The sequence below is a fragment of the Aegilops tauschii genome, chromosome 3 (assembly GCF_002575655.3).
Source record: "Aegilops tauschii subsp. strangulata cultivar AL8/78 chromosome 3, Aet v6.0, whole genome shotgun sequence".
Taxonomy (NCBI): Eukaryota; Viridiplantae; Streptophyta; class Magnoliopsida; order Poales; family Poaceae; genus Aegilops; species Aegilops tauschii.
This window is the reverse complement of record NC_053037.3, coordinates 452666992-452680698: the sequence shown is the minus strand read 5'-3', so window position 1 is coordinate 452680698 and position 13707 is coordinate 452666992. Positions and strand designations below refer to the sequence as shown.

The window sequence follows — 13707 nt, the reverse complement described above, 5'->3', positions numbered from 1 at the left end:
TGATGTTAAATGTAATGCGGTGTTATGCTTTGTCTAGTGATATACGTTGTATTTTGGTTCTTGCGAGTGCTTTTCGAAGTATTCACTAGCTTTGTTGATCTGGCTAGATCCCAGTTGAGGTGCGTCTTCCACTAGCGTGAAATCGGAGATGTTCTTCTGATGCTATTCCAGCCAGTTCCCTGTGGATTTGGCCTGAACATATGTTCACCGTTTTCTTTCTCCTCCAGTGGGCCATCGACTCATTGTCTCTCCTCCGGCGACGATACCCTGTCGCCTTTGTTTTCTCCTCCGCACGAGTTAAGTGTTTCTTTCCCCGCTCGACGGCGCCGCCAAGCTCTCCGTTTCCCAGCCGGTTGCGTAGCCGCTATCGATGTTGTTCGTCTGTCACTGATTGTTTTCCCGATTCCATCGGAGCGCATTTAACCTGGAGAAGAGGCGCAGATGCTGATGCTCACCATCCCTCCTGCTCATTGTTTCTTGCTAACTGTGCAACCTCGCCCTTTTTTTTTACGCGTCAACGGCGGGCTTACGCCGGCCTGAACATATATTAATGACCAAAGAACCAATTACAACAGTATAGGGGAGATAGGGGGGTACAAGGGGGAGAGGGGTAGTTAAGCTGCAATCTCGCAGCTAGGTGATACAACATGGAGCCCCAGTCTCGAAGAAGACTTTTTTAGAAGAATTATTACATCGATGGGCCCAGAGGGCAAGGTCATCAGCCGCGTCCCGGATAATGCAGTGAATGCCTTGGTTGCATTGCCGAAAAACTTTGTGTTGCGTCGTTTCCAAATGTTCCACAGGACAGCAAGGATTACTGTGGACCTGACTTTGTTCGAAGTAGCCCCCTGCCAAATATGGAGGAGGTTATTGGTGCGTCCTTCATGCAGGCTGCCGAGCTCATCCCAAAGCGGCTTGAGAGGAGCGCAGTGGAATAGGAGATGGTCGATGCTTTCGCACTGCCCGCAAAGTGGGCAAGCATCAGAGGTGGCTAGCGCTCGGCGGAAACGGCGTTCATTTGTGTATAGTCGGTCTTTGTGAGCCAGCCATAGGAAAATCCGACACTTGTTTGGGGCAAAGTTCTTCCAGATCCCCGTAGCCAATTGATCGTTCGGACTAGAAGCCCAGATTGCCTCGTATGCCCTTTTGGAGTTTTGGTGGTAAGGGGTTTGCCCGAGAGCCTGCTTATTCTAGAGTCAGGTAAACCTCGCCCTTTTTTTCGGCCATTAATTCTTGTGATTGGCAAGGCAGTAATTTTCCAAGTGAGCATGCCTTTTTCTTTCTTAATCGGATGATGTGGCTGGTCCGTGTTTATCCATCAGATTTGTGGCGTATTTGGCCAAATTGGTGACGGGGCCCATTGGATGTTGAAGGGGCAGTTGGACACATACAGCTCAAGGCCAGAAATAAATGTTACTATGAAAACAAAAACCCCGGGTATATTTATTGGAAAAGGAAAGGCATGTGCATTCAGGTAAAATGTTTCCATCGAAGCGTGCAGGCACACACAGTGCCAACGTTGTGCCTCCGCACGGAGTGAATTGCAGAAAACCACCACATTTGGGACTTCGTTTGCGGAAAACCACCGGGTCACTAATTTTTTTACAAAGATCATCGCGGATTCGATAAACTTGTTGCAAATAGCACTAATCGGGTGATTAGCTGCGTTTGATCACTTTCTGACAAGTGGGGCCGGGTTGTAAGGAGCTGACTTGGCAAAACAATTGCATACACACCCCTGAATTTCACAAGTACACCCTTATTAAAAAATTAAAAAAGCAATCAGCCCCTTTCACCCCCGTCGTCTGCCTCCTCCCAGGCGGCGGCGGCGAAGCCGGACACCAAATCCAGCGAGGCCTTCAACGCGGCGCTTCTTGGGGACATCAGGGTGGCCGCGCCGGAGCTGGTGCCGTCGTCTTCCTCGCACGTAGCAGCGGGTGGGCACAACGGCCGGCGAGCCGCGCGACGGAGCAGGAGGCCGTGGGGCTGTGCCGCGGGCGCGCCGACCCGCACGCGGTCACCGTACGCCACCGCGACGCGCTCGGGGGCGGGCACGCTGCGCTCGACTGGTCGCTCCTGCCCATCTCCTCCCTGCTCCACCTCCTTCTCGTCTCCGTGTCCGCTCTGCCGGGGCTCACGCTCCCCGCCACGGCAACCCGACGGTCGGTAGGGTCAGGGCGCCGCCGTATCGGTCGAGCCACGCCACCTAGTGAAGAAAAGCAGCGGGGTTGCATGGGCGGTGCTGCGCCCCGACGGCGTCATGTTCGGCCACGACTACTTCACCGCCGCCGACGACCGCGGCGTCCGGCGCGCCGTTACGCTGTTCGCCAAGGTGAAGGGATTCACCGTCCGGCCCCAAGGCTAACACTGGATCCTTTCCCCGAAGCCGCGCGGCGACGGCCGGTGACGCGTTCTCTCGGTCGGTCTCTGCGGTGTGCGTTCGCGTGCTTGTCGCGGTCACCGGCCTCCGCATGCTGTCGAGGCAGGGGCGAGCAAAAGGGCACGAAGCCGGCGGAGGAGCAGCCAGGATCTGGTTGGGGCGAGGTGCAGGAGGGCCGGGAGCACGGATCCACACACACCGGTGGGTCAGAGGCTCTTCCTTGCGACGACGGCGGCTCTGGCTCCGGCGCGGTCACCCTTCCATCCATAGAGACGAAGGTGAGAGGGAGCTCGAGATCCCGGCAGGTTCGCCGGTGGCAGGTATCCCACCCTCAGCCGTCACCCCTTCCATCCTCCATCCCGCCCACGAGCGCCAGCAAGGGACGACCTCCCTCAGCCGAGCACCCGGCGAACCAGCGTCCCTCCTCCCCCGCGTGACAGCTCCGGCCAGGGCGCGGCATCCCGACGGGTTTGGTCGATTCGGTCCTTACAGTTTGTGCACAGGGATCTGATTGAGTTTGTTTTTTAGATTCAGGGGTGTGTATGCAATTGTTTTGCCAAGTCAGCTCCTTACAGCCCAGCCCCACTTGTCAGAAAGTGATCAAACGCAGCAAATCACTCGATTAGTGCTATTTGCAACAAGTTTACCGAATCCGCGGTGATCTCTGCAAAAAATTAGTGACCCGGTGGTTTTCCGCAAACGAAGCCCCAAATGTGGTGGTTTTCTGTAATTCACTCCTCCGCACGAGGTCTGACTGAGTGGAGAGACATGTTGTTTAAGCTGGTGCTTTCCATGAGCATGAAGGTGGTTGAGGTTGCTGCTGAGATCAATTCTGATATAAATCTCCTAAGGACACATAGCAACACACACACACATGCACTTCTTGATACTTCGTCCCCTCCAAAATAATTGATGCTCTAGGATTGTCCTAAGTTAAACTTCGTTAGATTTGACCGAGTATATACAGAAATATATCAACATCTATAAAACCAAATTCAGCTAATTAGATTCATTATGACATATATTTTCATATTATATATATATTTGATATCATAGATATTTGCGGATTATTCTAGAAACTTGGTCAGAATTTAAAAATTGACCTTGAAAAATCCCAAAACTTCAATTATTTTAGAATGGAGGGAGTAATTAATTGATCAGACCAAGCCTTTGTATGTGGACTGTGGGCTGCTCCAGCCATCCAGTAGTAAGTAGTAAGCTGTTCCAGGCTAGAAAGAAAGAAAGAACGGCTGCAAGAAAACTGAGCCGGCTGCTGCTGCCTTTAGAAAAAAGATTCGACTGTAACAAAACTTTTTTCAGGCACCTGACTGTTAGCAAAACCGGATTTCTATCTAGCTGAAGCCACTATGGATGCCGGTCGTCTTCCACTGATTGTTTCCGCGGTTCTGCTAGAGCGCACTTAACCTGGAGAAGAGTGGCAGATGCTTACGCTCACCATCCCTCCTGTTCGTTATTTTTGGGTGCACAATCTCATCCTTTTTCCTGCCATTCTTGTTATTTGCAGGGAATTGATTTTCCAAGTGAGCATGTCTTTTCTTAATTGGATGGTGTGGCCGGTCCATCAAATTGCCGATGGGGCCCGTGGGGTGCTGAAGGGGCAGTTGAACACACACACACCTCAGAGCGGCAACTGAATGCAGCACAGTATGAAGAAAGTCCCAGGTGTCGTTATTGGAAAAGGAAAGGCAATGTGCACTGAAGCGTGCAGGCACGTGCATTCAGATTGATTCCCACGAGGTTGCTGTTGAAATTAATTCTCTGTCTAATATAAATCGCGTCCGAAGGGAGCGAGTCAATTATGCACGGAAAGGCACAAGCACAGATGGGTGCTACGGCCTTCTTCTACCTCTTGCTGTCCCTCTGGGTTCATGATGCAACTGGGGCTGCTCTTGGCTTCACAAGAAGTGATTTCCCACAGGAGTTCGTCTTTGGAGCCGGAACCTCGGCATATCAATTAAGTAATCTACTACTCCCTCCGTCCCATAATGTAAGACGTTTTTGACACTAGTATAGTGTGAAAAAACATACATTATGGGACGGAGGGAGTAGTATCTAGTCCATCGGGTGCCGTCGTCAATTTAATCACTTTTGATGTTTCTTTTGCATGTAGTATGAGGGTGCTGTTGCTGAGGATGGCAGGAGCCCGAGCAGTTGGGACACTTTCACTCACGCAGGTTGGTTGCTACTATGTACATGTATGTTTGTGAAATCTGCCTCTGGTTTTCCATATGACTGTCAAGACTCTGGATATTCCCCGTATGTGTAAGAAAAAGCACCTTATCAGTTTTGCCAGATGCGTTGAGTGGATATTTGAGATGAGTGCCCTCTTGGTAGAACAATTTACACAACATTTCTGTTGCTGATGCATAACTAAATTTATAGAGCAATTCAACATGACAAATTGGCATTGGCAATAGCCATGGCCAGCACTTGACACGGTAGACCAAGAAGTGTCTGTTGTATTTTAGGTCAATTTTGACAGTTTGATTTGTTCTTGCAGGCAAAATGCCAGACAAAAGCACGGCAGATGTTGCTGCAGATGGGTACCACAAATGCATGGTTAATAAGACGAGGGACTGAAAAATCTTGACCGTTTCTCTACTTTAATAGTTCTACAAAGTAAATCAGGCCTATCTGATTTTGCAGGAGGATGTCAAGCTCATGTCTGAGACTGGCCTAGAGGCCTATAGGTTCTCCATCTCCTGGTCAAGGCTTATTCCAAGTACAGAGATTCTCATGACCTTCAACAGAACAAACTGCTTTAGTTTTCTAATTGATCTGATTGTTTAATTTTCGGGTGTGCAGATGGACGCGGAGCTGTCAATCCCAAAGGGCTAGAGTACTACAATAACCTCATTGATGAGCTAGTGAACCATGGCAAGTATTTTTTTCTTAGATCTTTGAGCATTTAAATAATTTAATTGTGATTGATTGTTAGGGTCATATTTCATATAAGTTGGTGTAAATATTGTTCCTTGTTAAGAAGTTCATGCAAAATAGAAATTTGAACCATCCAATCTCTGTGGTATTTATCCCAGGAATTCAAGTCCACATCACACTTCACCATCTAGATCTCCCTCAGATTCTTGAAGACGAGTACGGTGGATGGTTAAGCCCCAGAATTATGTAAGTGCATATATGATTTCACTACCAAATAGACAGGTCAACTGGAGTGGCAATTTTATATGTCATTTTGGCATACTTACGACACAATCTTTTATCCTGTTCATATTCTCAAATCTACAAAATGCAGCGAAGATTTCACAGCATATGCAGATGTTTGCTTCAGGGAGTTTGGAGACAGGGTTGCATCTTGGACGACAATGAATGAACCAAACATTGGTATAATGGCCTCTTATGACGTTGGTATATTCCCTCCTGGTCGTTGCTCAGATCCATTTGGAGCAATAAAGTGCACCGCTGGGGACTCTAGTGTGGAACCATACATAGCAGCTCATAATACCCTTATGGCGCATGCATCGGTTGCCAGTCTGTATAGAGAAAAATATCAAGTGAGTGGATGATCTTGTACTTACAATTGTTTTGGTGATGCTTATTTTCTTCATGAACTTCGATATTCTAAACCATTTTAACTTTCCTCAAGAACTAAGGAACCTTTTTTACGTAGGCCATGCAAAAAGGAGTTGTTGGCATAAGTATGTACTCCTACTGGAGTTACCCGCTGACAAATTCCACTGTGGATTTAGATGCAACCCAGAGATGTAAAGATTTCTTATTTGGCTAGTAAGATATTCTGCCCCTATTCTGTCAATGGAAGCTTTAACCTACATGATCCGTGCATTGTTGAGATCTTGAGTGCCATACTGGCAGGATACTGGATCCATTGATGTTTGAGGACTACCCGGAAGTAATGAAGAAGAATGTTGGCTCTCGCCTTCCGTCCTTCTCGAAAGTTCAGTCTGAACTTATCAAGGGTTCTCTAGATTTTATTGGAATAAATCACTACTATTCTCTCTACGTGAATGATCGACCTCTAGAAACAGGCGTTCGGGACTACAACACGGACATGTCAGTTGATTCAAGGGGTAAGTATCTTTTTTGGATGCTGATACTAGGATTGTTGCTTAACTGCTCATAGTCGTGTGCTGTGTGGATGTGCAATTTGATTCCTTTTTTGGTGCCTCTTTTTCTAGGAATTGATTCTTCATCTAACGGTTAATTAAGTAGTTGCACGTTTCAGAAACTGTGTGCAACTGTAGGCTTGATGATATTCTTTTATCTAGACCATATTGCCCTGAAAAATGAATGGTTGGTTGAGACTTATATTACTCTCCTCCTCTGATAGTAAAATGTACCGTAGAAAAGGTCATGCAAAAAATAGGCTATCCAAGATGCTGTGAGTGGCGTCCTACACTAATGATAAATTGGTAAGACAAACCGGCTAGCAACCTTTCCAGATTCACCAGTCATGTAAATTGTGTATTTCTCTGAGTGAGTGCAGTATTCAGTCATCCCTTTAAACATGTTTTGTTAGTGCACTACATTACACAAAGTATATATGCTATTTGTTCACCGCATTCTGCACTAGTGTAACAGAAAAGAGCTGAGCGTACTGTTGGTTCTAACTAGTGATTCCTTTGTACGAATGATGCAGGTTCTAGGACAGACCCACCACTTAGTCCGGTAAGAAAAATGAAGTTATTTTGGTCATTCACCATACATCTTGTTGGATAAATAACAACTTATATTCACTGAGGGCCAAAAGCCATTACATATATATGTGTGACAAAGTGCAGAGAACCCCTTATACAATGGGGATATACCGAAAATGGACTATACACATCTAACACCCCCTCCTCAAACTCATGGTGGATCAACAACACTGAGTTTGAGAGGAAGAAGCCATGCTGCACTCGAGTCTGTGCCTTCGTGAAGAAGTCCGCCAACTGTAACTCAGAGGGCACATAGCGAAGAGCGAGAGTCTGATCTTGCACAGCAGCACGCACAAAGTGGGCATCCACACCGATGTGCTTGGTGAGCTCATGCTTCACCGGGTCACGTGCAATACTGATAGCACCAGTACTGTCTGACAGTAAGGGAGTCGAAGTAGTAGCAGACACACCAAAGTCCTCAAGTAACCACCGTAACCAGATCACCTCAGCCGTCAACATAGCCATGGCTCGCAACTCAGCCTCTGTACTCGAGCGAGAAACTGCAGTCTGTTTCTTTGTCTTTCAGGCAATAAGAGAGCCACCAAGAAAAACACAATAAGCAGACATCGAGCGGCGATCAGAGGGATCACTAGCCCAGGTAGCATCAGAGTAGGCCTGGAGCTCAAGAGAGCTGGAGCGGGGAAAGAAAAGGCGCTGAGAGATCGTGCCACGAAGGTATCGTAGAACACGGAGGAGATGACTATAGTGGACAGAGGTGGGGGCTGAAACAAACTGACTCAGGATGTGGACAGGATAGGAGATGTCAGGACGCGTAACAGCAAGATAGACAAGACTGCCAACAAGGTGACGATAGCGAGTGGGATTAGGAAGAGGGTCACCATCAGAGGCACGAAGCTAAACGTTGAGCTCCATAGGAGTCACAACTGTGCGCTCATCACCAAGAGCAGCGCGAGCAAGAAGATCCTGAATATATTTTTCTTGGGAGATGTAGAAGCCATCAGAGGTCGAGGAGATCTCAATCCCAAGAAAATAGCGAAGTGGACCAAGATCAGTCATGAGAAACTGGTCGCGAAGGCGAGCCTTAACGAAGGCAATGTAATCAGAGTCGTCACCAGTGATGATCATGTCATCAACATAGAGAAGGAGAAGAGTCCGACCACGAGGAGACGTGTGAACAAACAACGCGGGATCATGATCACTGGGCAAGAAACCAGCGGCAGTCACCACAGAGGCGAAGCGCTCAAACCAGGCGCGAGGGGCCTGTTTGAGACCATAGAGGGAGCGGCGAAGTCTACAGACCATACCATCAGGAGCATAGTACCCCGGTGGTGGTTGCATATAAACCTCCTCACGCAACTCGCCATTGAGAAAAGCGTTCTGAACATCAAGTTGAGAGATAGACCACTGACGAACAGAAGCCACAACAAGAAGAGTGCGGACAGTGGTCATGTGGGCCACAGGAGCGAATGTCTCATCATAATCGCGCCCCTGCTCCTGCTGAAAACCACGGGCCACAAGACGAGCTTTGTAGTGCTCAAGAGAACCATCGGAGCGAGTCTTAATCTTGTAGACCCACTTGTAGGTGATGGGACAGACACCGGAAGGAAGGGGAACCAGATCCCATGTGCTAGAGCGCTCAAGAGCAGCAAGCTCTTCGGCCATCGCAAGCTGCCATTCAGGCTGAGTCATGGCAGTCCGATAGGAAGTGGGCTCAGCAATAACAGAGAAACCGTACCGATCAGGGGAGTAGCGATCAGGCGGGGGCGAGGCCGAGCATGGAGGTTGTGAACCGGGGGAGGCGTGGGAGGAGGTGCACCAGAGGTGGGAGGATCGTCAGAGGAGACATCCTCAGTACGAGATCGACGAGTATAGTGGAGAGGAAACGGTGAGAGAGGGCGACGGACTGGAGATGATGGTGGAGAGGTGGAGGAGGAGGATGGAGAAGACGGGGTCGGTGGTGAATGAGAAGAAATGAGAGGTGCCGGAGGAAGAGGTGACACATGAGGCACATAGCAGGGTGTATCGGGAAGGAGAAGGAAAGAAAGGTCGTCCACAGAGAAACTCGAGGAAGAAGAACGTGGGTAGTAGGAACGAGACTCGTCAAAATTCACATCACGTGAGATGCGCAAGCGACGACCCACAGGATTCCAACATCGATAGCCCTTGTGCTCATCACTGTAGCCAAGGAAAACACACTCAACCGACTGAGCAGACAGTTTGGTGCGTTCTCGGGGGGCAAGAAGAACATAGCACACGCATCCAAACATACGAAGAGCTGAGTAGTCAGGAGAGCGACCAGTGAGACACTCCATAGGAATACCACCCTGCAGAGCAGTCGATGGCTGAATGTTGATGAGGTAGGTGGATGCTGAAACAGCCTCAACCCAAAAATGGGGTGGAAGGGAAGCAGCAATCATCAGCGCACGAGCCGTCTCAAGCAAATGACGATGCTTTCGTTCGGCAACGCCATTCTGAGCATGAGCACCAGGACACGAGAACTGGGCAAGAGTACCCTGTTCCGCGAGAAAACCACGCAGCAGCTGAGAGATATACTCTCCAGCGGAGTCAGCACGAAAAGAACGAATGGGCGTGACAAACAGGGTGTGAACCATGGCAGCAAAACGTTTGTATATAGGGAGAACATCGCTACGAGATTTCATGAAGTAGAGCCAAGTGTAACAAGAGAAATCATCAATAAACAAAACATAGTAGCGATGACCACCTTTCGAATCAAAGGGAGCAGGACCCCAGACATCAGAATGAACTAAGTCAAAAGGACGCTGAGATACATACTCACTAGTAGGATAAGGTAACTGAGTCTGTTTGCCAAGTCTGCAACCATTACAATGTAAGGAGACATCTCCAGATACAGACCTTAAGAGGCCCTGACGAACTAAAGAAGACAAGCGAGAGCCACAGATGTGACAAAGGCGATGATGCCACTGCTGGAAGGACGCAGACGAAGAGGCAGCAAGAGCATGAGAGCTGGTTGAAGTGGTGGCAGCGGAAGGAACACAAAGCCAGTCAACCTCCCAAAGGCCCTCTGACTCACGGCGCCGGGGGCCAGCACCAACCAAAGCCTTGGTGCAACGATCCTGAATGGAACAAGAGCCGGTATCAAGAATGACACGACAACCAGAATCAGTGAGTTGGGCAGCGGAAAAAAGATTCATGGTAAGGCGAGGAACATGTGAAACACTCAGAACAGAAAAAGATGGAGTGAAAAGAATACCACGACTAGCAACAGAGAGAGATGTGCTGTCGGTAGTAAGAACATTAACAGGCGAATCAAGAGGTCGTAGGGAAGACAACGCGGAAGAATCAGAACACATATGAAAGGAGGCTCCAGAATCCAGAACCCACGAAGATGTACCTGACTGTGTAGATGCCGGTGGTGGTAAGGAAGGGGATGCAGTCACAGCAGCAGCGGAAGCAGTCTACGAGGAGCCTGAGGAAGCAAGGAGACGCTTGAGGCGAACAATATCCTGGTCAGTGAGTGACGGGGTTGAGGAAGACACAGGAGTCCCACTGGAGGAGGAGGAGCGCCTCTGGTCTCGCTTCTTCTGGCGACAATCGGACTCTGGGTGACCTGACCGGGAGCAATAACCACAGACGGTGTCACGGCGCGACGTGCCCTTCTCAGCATAAGGAGGACGGCTCACCCCCCTGGAGGAGTAGGCAGGAGCGGCGGAGCAGTGAGGCAAGCAGACAACACAGGAGCCCGGGCGGCCAATATTGACGGAACCAGAAGCAACCCAGCAGAGCGAAGGCGTGTCTCCTCAGCACGAAGCTCAGCAAGTATCTCGGAGATAGGAACACGACCACGAGCAAGAAGGTGAGCATGTCGAGGCTCAAACTCAGACCGGAGACGAGATAAGAACTCATGGACCCCATGAAACTCGAGATCTGAACGAGTAGTCTGATAGCAACGACAGGTTCCACAAACAACTATCCGAAGAGAGTCAAGCCGGCGCCAGATAGCAGAGCACTGTGAATAGAACTCATCAACAGAAGAATCACCTTGCTGGAGTACATGCTCCTGGCGCACCACGGATAGGTAGAGAGCATCACCAGAGGGCTGATAGCGCTGACAGAGGTAAGACCACATCGCTGCAACGGTGCCAAGGCCCATGAACTCTGAGGCAAACTGAGAGAGGACACACGCAGTGAGAACAGCAGCAGCTCGAGCATCATCATTGCACCACTGAGTGTAAGCACACAGATCATCCCGGTACACAGAGAGAGCATCGGAATAAGCGGATACCTGCTGATCATAAGCATCAACCGCAACATCATCCAGAGCCTTGGCAGCATCCCGGTCAGCCTGAGAAGCATCAGCAGCAAGGACCGGCGGCACTGATGGGATTGGGGCCACTGGCGCAACTGGGCATGGTGGACAGGAGACCTCGCCAGAGAGAACACCCCACAGAAGGAGTCCACGCATATGGATGCGCATGAAGCCCACAAACTCAGAATAGTTGGTGCCATCAAAGATCACCGAGCACCGAGGAACCGCGACATAGCCCGAAGATGACATACTAAGATATCCCTCCTTTTTTTTAAGTCAACGAAGGCAGAAGAACCGATCTAGATCGAACGGGATCGAGCGAGAGCTGACGCACTCGCGCATACACCCGAGGCGAGGGCCAGCGGCTGGCTAGCAGGGGCCCGCTCTGTCGGCCGAATGAGAGCGGGCGGCGCAGGAGGGGGCAGCCGAGCGAAGCAGCAGCCTCACCAGCAGCACACGCTCGGGGGCCGAGCGGAGCAGCTGCTCAGCAGCAGGCCAGGCGGAGCAGCAGCTGAGCGAAGCAACAACCTAGCAGCAGCACACGCGCGGGGCTGGGCGGAGCAGCAGCCCAGCAGCAGCACACGCGCGGGACAGGGCGGCGGGTAGGCGGAGTAGACGACGGGACCAGGCAGCGGAGCGGACCGGGGCGGCCGGAGTCCCAGCGAGGAGGACCGGGGCGGCCGGATCCGCGGCGAGGACAGCTGGGGCGGCCGGATCCGCGGCGAGAAGAGCCGGATCTGGCAATGGGTGGATCAAGGGAGGAGCTAGCACGGAGTTGCAGCGTGCGGGAGAGAGGGGAACCTAACATCTGATACCATGTTGGATAAACAGCAACTTATATTCACTGAGGGCCAAAGGCCATTACATATACATGTGTGGCAAAGTGCAGAGAACCCCTTATACAATGGGGATATACCGAAAAGGGACTATACACATCTAACACATCTATTATCAAGAGATTAGAAAAGAAAAACCCACTTAAAAACCTGAGATCATTAGCTTGACAGTAACCATCAAAGACGATCTTTCTTTATCGGAGTGCAGAGTGCCCCACCAAATGTCCCAAGTGATCCCAAAGGGCTGCAACTTGTACTGGAGTACCTGAAAGATACCTACACTGTTCCGGTCTATGTCCAAGAGAATGGCAAGCATACTCCCAACCAGAAGCAAAAGTCTCAGTTGAAGAAGAAAGGTGCATCGTTACTCATGTAAGCAGTCATGTGGTTTGTTTCAGGCATGGGATCTGCCGATGACGGCCTAGATGACGCCGACAGGATCGTCTACCCGAGCAGCTACATGGAGAGCACACTGTACGCGGTGAGGTGCGTCGAAATCGAACATATATCCCATTCTTTCAGCATTGCCTTGTCAACAGCAGCAGAACTCAAAGTTAAATTTCCAGCTTACGGTTCCCAGGGATAGAAGGAAAAACATTCCACCATGCATTGCGTGATGCTCTGTTTGTTGTGTAGGAACGGAGCGGACGTGAGAGGCTACTTCGCGTGGGCGTTCCTGGACATGTTCGAGCTCCTGTCAGGGTACCAGTCGAGGTACGGGCTGTACCGCATCGACTTCGCCGACGAGAGGCGTGTTGGGGAACGTAGTAATTTCAAAAAAATTCTACGCACACGCAAGATCATGGTGATGCATAGCAACGAGAGGGGAGAGTGTTGTCCACGTACCCTCGTAGACCGATAGCGGAAGCGTTTAACACAACGCGGTTGATGTAGTCGTACGTCTTCATGATCCGACCGATCAAGTACCGAACGTACGGCACCTCTGAGTTCAGCACACGTTCAGCTCGATGACGTCCCTCGAACTCCGATCCAGCCGAGTGTTGAGGGAGAGTTTCGTCAGCACGACGGCGTGGTGACAATGTTGATGTTCTACCGACGCAGGGCTTCGCCTAAGCACCGCTACGATATTATGAGGTGTAATATGGTGGAGGGGGGCACCGCACACGGCTAAGAGATCAATGATCAATTGTGTGTATAGAGGTGCCCCCCTGCCCCCGTATATAAAGGTGCAAGGGGGGGTTCGGCCGGCCTAAGGGAGAGGCGCGCCAGGAGGAGTCCTACTCCTACCGGGAGTAGGACTCCCCCCCTTTTCCATGTTGGACTAGGAGAGAAAGGGGGAAAAGGTGGAGGGGAGGAAGGAAGGGGGGGCGCCGCCCCCCTCTCCTTGTCCTATTCGGACTGGGGGGGGGGGCGCGGCCCTGCCCTGGCCTCCTCTCCTCTCTTCCACCTAGGCCCACTAAGGCCCATTAAGTTACCGGGGGGTTCCGGTAACCTCCCGGTACTCCGGAAAAATCCCGATTTCACCCGGAACACTTCCGATGTCCAAACATAGGCTTCCAATATATCAATCTTTATGTATCGACCATT

The 13707-nt window shown here is 50.4% G+C and overlaps 1 pseudogene; it reads left to right on the top strand.

Annotated features, from left to right (window-relative positions):
* Positions 1-1572: 1572 nt before the first annotated feature.
* On the top strand, positions 1573-13021 carry LOC109736181 (beta-glucosidase 2-like; annotated as a pseudogene).
* Positions 13022-13707: the final 686 nt, after the last annotated feature.